At 45.0% G+C, this 12,505-nt stretch overlaps 1 protein-coding gene across 1 annotated transcript in view; it reads left to right on the top strand.

Annotated features, from left to right (window-relative positions):
- The first annotated feature begins 3,599 nt into the window (after positions 1-3,599).
- PDE4B (phosphodiesterase 4B) overlaps positions 3,600-12,505 on the top strand; it is a 201,867-nt gene continuing 192,961 nt past the window's right edge. Inside the window, exon 1 of the mRNA XM_065071956.1 lies at positions 3,600-3,952. The gene's annotated coding sequence lies outside the window, so the exon portion shown is untranslated. The remainder of the gene's footprint in view (positions 3,953-12,505) is intronic.

The raw sequence follows: 12,505 nt of genomic DNA, 5'->3' as shown, positions 1-12,505 counted from the left end.
TTCCAGCCTCCCACCGACAGGCGGGTGATATAAAGCATTACTGAGACTGGTGAGAGCTCAGTGCCAACCATGCATCCAAAAATGCTGCACTGACCACTTGTGCATCATCTCTGTGATGGTGGCACCTGGGTGTCTGTTGGGTGTCTGTCCACTGAATGCTACAGGACCTTGTCAGAGAAAGGTCCAGCTGTGGAGGAACGTGGTCCTGTTACCGTGTCCCCCTCCAGAAATCACTCCAAGCCTCGCTGTGTATCATCCTGCCAGGTCCTGAACAGAACACAGTGGGACCGCAGGGTCAAAAGTTGAAGCATGAAGCGACTCTGGAGAATAAGAACAGATGCCCCCCTCCTACCTACTGTGAGGAGGAGACCGATTCATCACTGGCAGCAAAACTGCTTCATCTCTATGCCTTGGCCTAAGTTTGTGCTGAGCTGGGAGTGGTGGCTTCAGAGAGACATGCTTGGAGGTGGCCGTTGGGCAGCTTCTCTCACAGGAACGGGGAGGTTTGGCTGTCAATACACATCCTGAAAGTTCTCACTCGTGGCACACCAGGTTTTGCCCAGCTACTGTGTGTCTGAGAGTTAAACAGATGTCTGTAAGAGACCAAGACAGTACTGGTTGGTGTAAGTCACTTACAACCTTTTCACAAAGCTGTCACGATATTGGTCAGATTTATGGGTATTAAGTCCTTTAGGATGGTTAGAGCTTCTTGATAATGAAAAATTTGTGCTCATGCATGGTATTGGGTAAATATTAGCGCTGCAGTGTAAGAACAATGAGTTTTGCAGCTTTGAGTAGACAATTTTAGTGCGGATTCTGAGCACTCAGGGCTGGGGAAATATCTTAATGCCATGGATGACTTCTTGAAGTTCACTTGGCAGGTTCAGCAGAGGAAGATAAGAATAACACAGCCTGTGATACGATCACAGACGGAGCTCTAAGGAGCTTCTTAATTTCATCCCCCCTGTATCAGCCTTTTCTATCAGTATTTGAGTTTCCACTAGGACGCCAGAAAGCCAGAGAGCTGTGAAGAGAGGAGGATGGTTTGCGTCTGCTGCTCCAGGCCAACACGCACCAGTAACGACCTGGTCCTGATCCCATCGGGGGAAATCGCTGCTGTCTGCTGGGCTTTGGAACTCCATCAGCGTTCGTGAATCAGCGACTCCATCAGGGTTACCGATATTTCTTGTTGCCAGGGAGTTACAAGATAGTATGTGCTGCCTGAAGGTTGTGGGGGACTACAAGCAATATTTTAATTTTCTTGGCCTTATAGTCTAAAAGATAAGGATTTCTTTTAGCTGTTTGAGAATTTTGTGCCCTCCCATTACTTATATATGTTCCATGCCTACACTTAAAAGACAACCCTCCTAAATGCTCCATACCTAACAATGAAGGATTCGCCTGAACATAAACCACAGAGATTAAATCTAGAACCTAGGGAAGAGCTGCTGAACCTGACCAATCTGGAGAGTTTCACAAAGTTTAACAACCTCGCACACCAGACTCTTGATCTGATTTCTTACACACGAGTCTCTGACCAAGGCAGAACACAGATGGGTGGGGGAAATCGCCTTGCTTATTACTCACTGCCCCCGCGTGCTGTTGAAACAATACAAATGGTTTTGCAGCCCAATTTTTGTAATGGGTGTGGACGTGTTTTGAGAAGCCTATGGAAACATTGTAAAAATGTTTGAAGAAAATGCCATTTGTGATGAATTTGATCCACTTGGCTTATCAAAAAATGGATTAAGAGGTGACTTGATTAGCACGCAAAATACTCTAAGTTTTTGGTTTAGCGGGGAGGGCATAAGAGCAACTGTTTGAAAGCTGAAATTGGAGCGTTAAGTACATATTTTATTGTTGTCAGTGAGCAACCAGAGAAACACGCTGTTAAGTGGTGACTTCTCTGTCCTGTCTTCTGACCCAGGCTGGGTGACTTCGGGAGATCAAGCTTTAGCTGAATAATACTGAGTAAGAAACTGGTGACATGTAATGGCCTGTGAAGTACAGAAGGTCAGCCTAGATCTGGTGCTGCACTTTCAGACCTGCAGTGCCATCCCAAGCAGGGCTTGCTTTTCAGTCGCTTTAAAAATTCTGGCTCTACAGCATCAGATGTTCATGGAGGTTGCCTTCCGTACCCTTGTTTACAATACAAAGTAACGAAGGAAACACAGTATACGCCCCCAAATCATCATTTGAATCGGCACTATTGCCAGTCTTACTTGTTTTTTACACTACATATGCAGAAATAAATTTGCCCTTATTTGCAGGGGGGAGGAAAACTGAACTTTTGTTAATAATTAGGTTTATGTTTTGTTTATGCTAAAAAGCAACATCTGTATGTTACATAAATCTATCAAGCAGTTAACTCTCAGTTTTACTGCAATGTAACTGAATAGCTATACAGACAACCTTTTTTCTTCTTTATGATTATGTGGTACAAAACTTCCATTCAATACTGTTCTTTTACACTGTACTGTATAAAGACGGGTTTATCAAAATCTAGTCTGGGTCTGTACTGTGAGCCTGTGGGATAATAGGCTATGGGATGGTACTTGAGCAATAATTGCAGCACAGCAGCCTTCTGTTCAGTTTTCAGAGACAGTAGTCATTAATTCCTGGAAAAAATCAAGGGTCTGTGTGTCATCCACAAATAGAGAGTTTAACTACTAATTCAAAAGGTTTTATAATGAATACATTTTATTTTTGTTTTCTGGATTCTGAGGTTTAGGAAGCTGGAATGGGTTCTTTAAGCCCTTTAAATACTGCTACTCAACCACAAAGACTAGACACTTTCTCTTTTAAAATGTGAACCAAGTTCTTCACATTGTTACTCCAGAAACTCGGCCTTTGATAAAGACATCAAACACCCAAAGCTCTCGCATGACTGCTGGGATCAAACAGAACTTCCTGCCGTAAAGAAACCATATCAAATGAGTTATGCTCATCTTCCACATCATGGGGGGTTGGGGGTGGTGTGACCAGACAGCAGATCATGGAATGGTTTGGGTTGGAAGGGACCTTGGAGATCATCCAGTTCCAAACCTCAGCCGTGGGCAGGGGCACTTTCCACTAGACCAGGTCGCTCAAAGGCCAGTCCAACCCGGCCTTGAACACTTCCAGGGATGGATGTGTTTGAGGTCACACAGCTTCTCTGGGCCATTGCACCTTTAACGTTAGCAACTGCTCTCACCAGCCTGGTCAAGCCCTGTTGGTGTGGCTTTCCACGTGTCACCTTCCAGGGGACCCGCGGTGCCTCTGCCACGGCTGTGCTGGGGGGTCCTCTGCTCCACGACTCGGGCTGCTGGCTGCAAGTCCTCCAAGCGCCATGAGGTGCCTCCTCTCCTGCGGCAGGAGCTCCCCCCTGCCCAGCGGGGTTGTTGGCCGAACCCGCCGGCGAGGCCCGAACGCCGTCGGTTCGGTTCGGGGGGACCCCCTCCCGGTTCCCGCGGCGCTGGGCCCGAGTTCCCGCCCAGGGAAGGGCCGAAGGTTCCGCGGCCGCTGCGGGGCTGGGCGGCCTCAGCCCCCGCCCCCGGCTCCAGGCCGGCCCGCTGCCGCCGCTCGCCCCTCAGGCCGCCCCCGGCGGGCGGGCGGGAAGCCAGTCGGGGAGGCGAGCCCACCCCGCGCCCACAGGGAAGGCGCCGCGCCTGCCGGAGAGGGGAGCGCTGAGGGGAGCGGAGCGGGGCGCAGCCGAGCCGAGTCCAGCCCAGCCGAGCCGAGTCCAGCCCAGCCCAGCCGAGCCGCCGGCGCAGCCCTGGCAGGTGTTGGCCGCGGTAGCTCCGCCGCGCTTAAGCCGCCGCTCCGTATTCGCGCCCCGCTGCCATTGCCAGCGCCGGCTGGCGAGAGCGGCGGAGCCATGGAGCGCTGAGGAACGGCGGCGAGCGGCGCTGACGGGGAACCTGCCGCCGCCGCGGGTAAAGCGGCACAACCCGCGAAGACGACGCAGGCGAAGGTAAGAGCTCCCCGGCCGCCCGCCCGCCGCTCCGGGCCGGGGCTGCAGCCGCGCTCCGCTGCCTGCGTCTCGCCGCCGCTTGCTTGCCCCGGGCCGCGGCTCCGCCAGCCCCGGGCGCTGGGGGACGGGGCGGGGGCCGCCGGTCTGCCCGCGGGGCCCGGAGGGTTCGGGGTCCCGGGGGGCTCGGCGGTCCCGCGGGGCTGGGACCCGTGGGGTGCCCGGGGTGCGCGGCATCGCCACCTGCGCGCAGCAGGTTGGATGGGGGAAAACATCTTAGTCACTAGTGGGTTGTTTCGGTGGTTTCGGTAAGTTTTGCCATATTGAATCACATGGCGTTAAGAACCGATAGTTAAAAAAAAAAAGTTTTGATTTTCCAAAGAGGGACGATTGTTGTATTAATTGTTATTTTTTAAAAAATATTTTCTTGCTTTTTTTCCAAGTTTCTGTTGGAATTACTCATTTTCTGTTGAACCTGTGAAGACTGTCTTGTCACAGCATTGCATTTCACTTAAACGTGTGTCCAGGAGCCATATCATCCCTGCACGGTGCTGGGGATGCTGTACCCGCCCGCCCCCTCACATTGCTGTACCCCAAACTCATCTGCAGCCCCATGTCCTCATTGCATCTTGTGGGGTCAGCCCTCCCCGCATTAATTTCTCTGTGACATTTTCTCTCCCAGGCTTTACTGCTATGCATCACGTTCGCTAACATGTGGTTTGAGTCAGTTTGTTTTTCCTGGTTCTCCTTTTCTCAGTTTGGTGCCTGGTGGGAGTTGTGACTTTAGGGAGGATCTGGAGGCTGAGCAGAGAGGGGGGCTCCTTTTACCATGTTGGGTGAAGGCTGATAAATCCGCTTTAATACACAACAACCAGTTTGCTGTAGGTTTGTCGGGCTGGAACGGGGCCATGGAGGTACGGGGTTGTTTTGTGTGATGCTCAGCATCTGCTGCAATAGAAAATACCCCAAGACGTCACCTGAATTCCTGATAGATTTCTAAATTATCTTAACAGCAGAATTTATACCACGCTTTTTATTCTTTTTCCTCTGAAATTCTCATGTCCAGAGGAAGTGGCAGTGAATAAGTGGAATAATTGCATTTACATGTTTTAAATCCAAGGAAATGGAGAACTTTTTGTACCACTTTGAGAGAGACGCTTGTGTGCTGTGTCCCTCACTGCTGGCTCCAGAGATGGTGGCCAGATTGTAAACAAATCTCTGATTTATAAATAATCTAGACTCTAAAGCTCTTGAGTACAAAGGGTGCTCTTCTGCTACACTATTAAGTATACTGGCTGCATATAGCAGATTATTCACTGTAATAATCTGTTTGTCTTGTCATCTTATCTATTTTAATATGGAATCATAGGTGTTCCTGGTACACCTGTGTCTTACTTTATTGTCACCTTTGGACATTTTAGATTCCATTAAACCCTTTGTAATATAATGCTTAGATGTCAACCTGAAGTAAAACATGAGATTCAGCCTTGTTGGCTGCTTCTTCCAAAAACATGCTCAGGGTGAATTTGCATCTGGCTGCAAAAATTCAAGGGAAGTCAACTCTCTGCCCAGTTCTGGCAGCTTTTTGTCCCAAACCCTCCTGTTCTTCCCCAGCCACACCTGTACTTGCTTCCCAGCTCTTTCCAACTCACATGGAGGCTTCTACTTATTCAGCAATCAAATCCTGATTCAAGAGTCTGACTTAGATAAGCTGACTAATGGAGTCTGTGAACAGTAGTCTTGTTCAAAAAGTCATTAAAATCAACTGTCTTGAATTTCCATATTCAAAACAGATAGATCTGTAAAATCCACCCTAAAATGTCAGTTTTAAGTGCCGACAAGTTGGGCCAGTTGGGATGATTTGTTTTACCCAAACAGTGGGTAAACTGGAGAAATCCACGTGGGACAAGCTATTCCAGTGGTTCTTACCTATTGAGAAAATAGTGACAAAATGGTGCACAGAGACGCCTTTGTTTGTTTAAATTAAGTGCTTATTATGCAGAAATTGAAGTCTTTACACTAGTTCCATTAGTAAATTAAATTGTATAATTATGGCAGTAGGATAAATATAGCTTTAGCAGATGGGAAAAAAACTATTAGAAAGGCGTAGAACGAATGACGATGTGAAAGAACTCCCCTAAACTTCAAGGCTACTGTGAATGAATGTGTGTCTACATACATTAAATATTGCTTCTAAAGCAAAAGGATATTAATCTTGTGTTATTACTCATGCTCTGTGGGTTTTTTTGCCTTGTATTTCTCTTAGTTTAGAGAATTAAAATAATTTGTCAGCCTCACTTTCAGATTCTTGCTGCTGCAATGTTTTGGTTTCAGGCAATGCAGAGCAATGGTTATTTAGCTGTTTTAGGTAAAACATATGAGCTGAGTTTCTTTAATTAGGAAAATAGTTTTCAGCTTTAAAAATCGGTTTTTACAAAAAAAGAGCGAGTTGATAGTATCACATTGGTTGCTAAAAACATACATGAATACATTATGTTTGTAAGCTCTACATGCCATTCAATCTCAAATAGTTTAAGAGCATATCACTTATTTGGGTTAAAATATTAGAGAGAGAATGATGAATGGTATGAGGAAGGTAAGTTAAGAGCCTTTTTCCTGGTCGTACAATATAAGAACAAATAGGATGCAGTGAAATTGAAAATTTCCAGACTGTTAATTTTTTTTTTTTTCATTAGATGTATAATTAGACTGAAAGACTATTTGGCAGAGTGTTCTTGAAGCACAGAACTTGGCTAGATCCAAAATAATTGCTGTAAATCACAGAAATATCCAGAAGTATGCAAAACTTTCTACTACTGAGAAGACAATTTAGGGGAGCTGTAGAAAAAATAGAAATGTTTATCCTGTATAGCCTAAGCCCGTCTCTGAGAAATAAAGCTTGGAGGAAACTTTCTAGGAGAGCAGATTATTCTGCATCTGCCTGCGGTGGAATTTCTTGCACTTTCTGTTGAAGCATCTGGCGTTACTGTCGGTGATGAGAAAATAGATTAGTGGATGATGGTGGATTAGATCTGTGGCTATTCACATGCTTAAAAAGCATAATTCTGTAAGTGCACATATGTGCTCTGACTTGGGTGCTTTCTCATGTTCGTGCACATAACAGTATTCTTCGTTTATTTTATTAATAAGTCAGGGGAAGAAGATCCAGAAAATTCCCCTGCAGTTGTCTTTGTTTCTCCCTTTTCTGTCTGTGTGGGTTTTTGTGTGTGTGGTTTGTGGGATTTCTCTCCTCTCCTCCATCCATCTCCCTTTCCTGCGTGTTCTCTCCTCTTTGGAAGCCAAGCAAATGGCGTTACATAGATTTTGGGGATGGGGAACAAGGAGACAAGTGGAACCAAAAGCTGTGTCATGGTCTGGATAGTTTTTTGTGGTGGCATTTGGCCACCTCCTCCAACCTCTGCCGTGGCTTTCACCTTTGAGAGGTGGCCAGAATGCAGAGAAAGGAGGAAAGAGATGTCCCATCATGAGGGAAGATGTTACCAGGTGTGGGTAGGACACTGATAATACATTTCCATGGGTCAGCCAGAGTTCCTTGCTGTTGATAGAGGAGCCATGAAACCACAATGTGTGACCTGAAGGGCTCTTGCACAGATTCAGAGCCTGGAACGAATAAGGGCAATCTTGGTGGTACTGAAAATGTAGGGTGGGAATTGGGACAGTGTATGCCAAATATATCGTGTAGAGTGAATTATTTTATAAAGGAAAAATGATAGCTTATTTGAGGTAGAATTGTAAAGCTTGGTAACTTATGGGCTGAACATCTTTACTGTTAAATTGTTAAAGAGTTGAGAGACGGATCCAAGTTGGTGGTAGTGCAAACAAATGGTTTATGATGGGCTGTGGGACAGTGAAATGAGGCTGGTTTGGATTTGGCGTTTGGGCTCAGGATGCCGTGGGTGGGTGATCTGGAGTTACTGTTGGTTTGGCTGAAGTTACAGTAGATTCTGGTGGGGTGGAAGTAGCTGAGAGTTTGGTGCAATGTGGCTTAAAAAGCCTCTGGAAAAGGGATAAGATCTGTCATGTGTGTAGGTGTAGAAATGCTACATGTAGTAATGTGACTAAAATGACGGTTAGGGGTTGGCAAGCTGTGGATTGATGGCTGTTTCTTTCTGTAACACCAACAAGGGCTGATACTAACAGGGGGAAATGCCTTGAAGGATTTCGAGTCTTGATGAGGTGGTGGTTAAAGCCATAGATAGGGCCAGGGTTGAGTTTCTGAGCTTGGATTTGGAAACAGGGAAGGTAGAGCCCGAGAAGTGTCCTGTCTGGGCACTTACAGGAGAAAGGAACTTGATGAAAAGGAGCTGCAAGCTTCACAAATTTTTATGTTATTGAAGACTTTAAATCCTTGTTATTACTCTGCGGAGGTATTTTCCCCCTCTCTTTGCATTCTATTAGCTGAAAATGGAAGCACTAAGGTGACTGAGTCTTTAAGTTTCTTTTTGTAAGTGCAACGCCAGTTAATTCAGAGAACCTTTGCTACTCAGGTGGTTGAAAGCCTCTGTGACTTCACCAAGTTCTCTTTTCCTGTGGGCTCTAGTTAATCTGATGAAATACCAGTATTTCAGTGTAGGATGTGCTTTATCCTATGTTAAATGAGTTTCTGATAACAGAGAAGCAGTAGAAGCCAGAGAAGTTGAAGTGACTGATGTGCTCTTTGTTTTCTTTGTCATGAGTACCTAGAAGAGGATGGAAAACCTCAGCCCTTCGGTGTTAAGTTGGAGGTCCAGGCTATGTTTCAATGGGAGCATAAGCATGCAAACTATTACGTGACATTTTTGAGAAATACTTTGAATGTCATTTCCCAAAATATACCCTTCATTTGCAAACAGCCGCCTGTTGAGAACATTGAACTGACCTGACGCAGCTGCTAAACAGTTAATATGTACTCATTTGCCCTCTAATTATTTGCAGCACAGCTGATAATACCCTACTTTTGACCTAATTATTTTGCAGGGAACGGCAGCTATTTGTGGTAGAATGTCTGCCTTCTGAGCACGAAGTGTTAGCGAGCAGCAGCACAATGAGAATGACTAAAGTTAATACATAACAGGTAAAAAAAAGGTTGACTAAAAGGGTCACCAAGCAGCAGGTACTAATACCTTTTTTTAATCAAATACTTTTCAACTTGCACAAACTAGGACAGGGATTGTTGGTGTGATGTTTGCGATGAAAGAATTATTTTGCACAGGGTATTCACGGCGTATGTTGTAAAAGAAGGCACAGGGCAGAAGCTCTGTTCTGCAAGTGAAGAAGTGGGAGGGGGGAAAAGGGGAAAGAGAGGTCATGTAAAATAAATTCAAAGAAACAATCTAGTCTTGAAGACTCCAGAGAGCTGGGCAAGAGTGGGGAGCAGCTAACAAGCTGAGGCCACATGGCTTTGTAAGTCCTGTCTGGAAGAGGAATCATCTCAGCTCAGCTAAACCCAGAAATAAACCCGACCTGTGGGCAACATTTGATAGACAATATCCTACTGAGGTGGTTTTGTGCTTTTTACAGACAAAGATACCTCAGGGAGGCTGCAAAAGGTAGCTAGAGAGAGAGCTTAATGCCAGGATTTTCTCCTCAGTATTCTTTTAGATGTTTTTCTTTTGTAACAGGGCTTCTAAACTTGTAAACAAGAAGTTGACCCTTTGCTTTGCTGGAATAAATAACCATGATATTTTCATTTTTGTTTTTGCCTGGGGTCCTGAGTGAACTCAGGTGCCACTGACACACACAAGAAACAGTGTTTTTTTTCTGGAAATGAGTCCAAATAAAGTGACTGTCTGCAGCATACAAGAAGTCTGGGAGCTGTCGGAGCTGCAGTGTTCTCTCACTGACATGTAAGGACCGCTTTTGGGATGTAAACTATGACATCTCAAGAAAAAAGAGGAGAAGTTTCCCTTGATGGGAGAGAACCTTCTCTAACCTTCTTGTTGCTAACCAAAGCTTAACATCAGAGTCATGCAAATTGATGTGGATTTAGTGCTTTCTGCCTGCCAAAGATGGTCACCAAGTGAAAAACTACTTCAGAGCATTGAGTGAAGGAACGGTACTATGCTCAGATTGAAAAATAAATTCTTGCGATTGATTTTTGTTTCATTCATGCTTTTGTAATTCAGTAATTGCTTGAGGAAGCGATAGGCTGCATACCACAAAGGAAAAAATCCTCCTGAAATTGCCAGAGCACTTGTTAAATGTGAAGGATAAATCTGGAGCGGAGCTCCTTGCAACAGGGGCGCTCTCAAGAGTGCTTATAAATAGTGAAAGCAGGAACTTCAGGAAGAGAGGAAACCGCAATGATTAATCCTCGGCAGTTACCATTTCTGAAGCTGCAAGCCCAAATAAGATACAGAAAATGATCCAACCTCACAAGAGCTCTTGCGGAGAAAATAAGTACAAAGCATATGGAAACCTCCAGGGTGAAGCTGCTCCGTTTGATGGGGTTCTGCTCAAAGCAGATCGTGTTCTCGGGAATGCTAATCACACATCTCCCAAACCTACCTCTGCCGCTTTGGTCCTTCCACTTGAAGGAAAGGTGTCTACGTGGAACATTTGCAATCACTGTAGGCATCAGCTTGGAGAATTGTCACTGAAATTGGGTGAGATTCTCCATTTTTCGATGGAGGACGGCTGGCGGTGTTTTGAGTTCATGATAAGGGTTGCCGTTCTCGGGCGGGAGGCAAAGAGCATTTGGGAGCAGGATGTTAAGGGTTGTTTTGAGAGCTTGGGTTCTGATCACCGCTTCTAGAAGTGCTTCTCTTCCCATGGGAGAAAACTCTTTGGGATCCTCACAGGAGAGCAGGAGACCCATCCCAGCATTGTCATCTGTCAAAGTGCTGGAAGCTTCTCTGGGGAGCTTGGGAAAAGCAAATATGCCTTTATTTTATTTTTTCCTCTCCTTTATTTGCCTCCATTTTGTGTTTCCTTTCTAGAATTCAGCCAGAAATTTCTATTACCACCCCTCTTCTCTGCACTTGCCTAATGCATTATGTATATATGTAACTTACAGACCTTTGGATGAAAACCGTTAACAAGAGAGAAATACTTGGGTAAGCTGGATGATTAGAACCCTGGCACTTTTACAAAGCTGCTGATCTTCTTTTTTTCCCCATTCTGGGCTTTTAATTTCCTTTCAGTATGTGCATAATGTTTTGCTATCCTGAAATCCCCTGCCTATACGGTTTGATGTGTTATTTGCCATGTGTCCATATTTTAATTGGGCCTGTGTGCTTTTTCTCGTTTTTCATTCATTTTTATTGATTTCTTTAATTTTTGGAGGAGCTACAGGACCACTTTTTTTTTCCCAAGCTGCGTGTGGGTGACTGATGAATCAATTCAAATATAAATTGAAGATTCTCAATGCCTTTTCTCCAAAAGGCAAGAAGAAGGCAACGTTCAAATGAAGTCAGGCGTAAGAACTATAAAAATAAATACTTGTTTCCCTGATGCTTAGTTTTCTCCTGAAGCCCATTGGCATAATCACAGAAAAACATATATTTTTAGAAAAGGAAAAATAATCAGGCCACAGGCAAGTAGTGAACTAGAAGGAAGTAGAAAGAGACCTTCTTTACCATCGTTCCTTGTTTCCATCCTTCCACTATCACTGTAAAAAAATAGGTTGTACTAGTACTAGTCTGCAAGACTGGTTAATCTCTACAAGACTAGTACTGTTCTGGTGCAAGACTCCTGCCGTGTGACGTAATTGTAATGAAATTAATTCCTCAATTCAGTTATGTGTAGTAGAAGTTCAGAAGCACTTGGTAAGCAAAAGGTAAAGTCCTTGTTTAGATTTGTGTAAAAACAGAGAAGCTTTATGATAAAAAATAGCAACTTAGCCCTAAGCAAGATCCTGTTCACTTTGTGCACAGTGGAAATCTTTGGTGGGTTTTTCTTGGTTTTTCTTTGACCCGAGGTATGGCCGTTGTGGAGTTTGCTCGTTGTTCTTATTACCAGGAGGAATTTATGCCAGCTGCTTTTGTTTGTTTGTTTGTTTTTGGTAAGCACCATTGTTTTATTTGTAAGACAAGGAGCAAGCAGTCGACATCTTCCCGTGGAATCTTCTCCGTGGGATGGTTTCTGCTCCCACATGCCTCGTCACCAGCACGTTCTCCTCTTCTGCTTCACCTTGTGGTAGCGGTACCGATGTTCCTCCTTTAGCACTCTTATATTTTAGGAAGCTCCTTTTCCATGCTGGGGTTGAATGCATTAGAGAAAGCACTTGCAACCGGCCCACAAGACAAAATACCCTTCTCCCTTCCCATGAAGCGCTGTAGGATCAGACTGCAATACAGTGCAATCCGTGGAGTAGCTGTTGGCTTTTTCCATTTGACTCTGCAGAGATGTCTAATTGCTTCTTTATTTGGTTGGTCTTGTGACTGCCTAATGGATCAAAGACCTGTGTGTTGGTGGGTGCCAGCACTTTCTTTCTAGTATAGCAATGTAAAACCAGTAAGGAGACGGCGAGCTGAAATGGAAATCCATTCCTCAGAGCTGCTGGGTCCAGGCACAACATTTAAAGTTCACTCGCATGGAGGAGGCTGGACAGTCACA

The sequence above is a fragment of the Columba livia genome, chromosome 8 (assembly GCF_036013475.1).
Source record: "Columba livia isolate bColLiv1 breed racing homer chromosome 8, bColLiv1.pat.W.v2, whole genome shotgun sequence".
Classification (NCBI taxonomy): domain Eukaryota; kingdom Metazoa; phylum Chordata; class Aves; order Columbiformes; family Columbidae; genus Columba; species Columba livia.
This window is presented reverse-complemented; position numbering and strand designations above follow the sequence as displayed.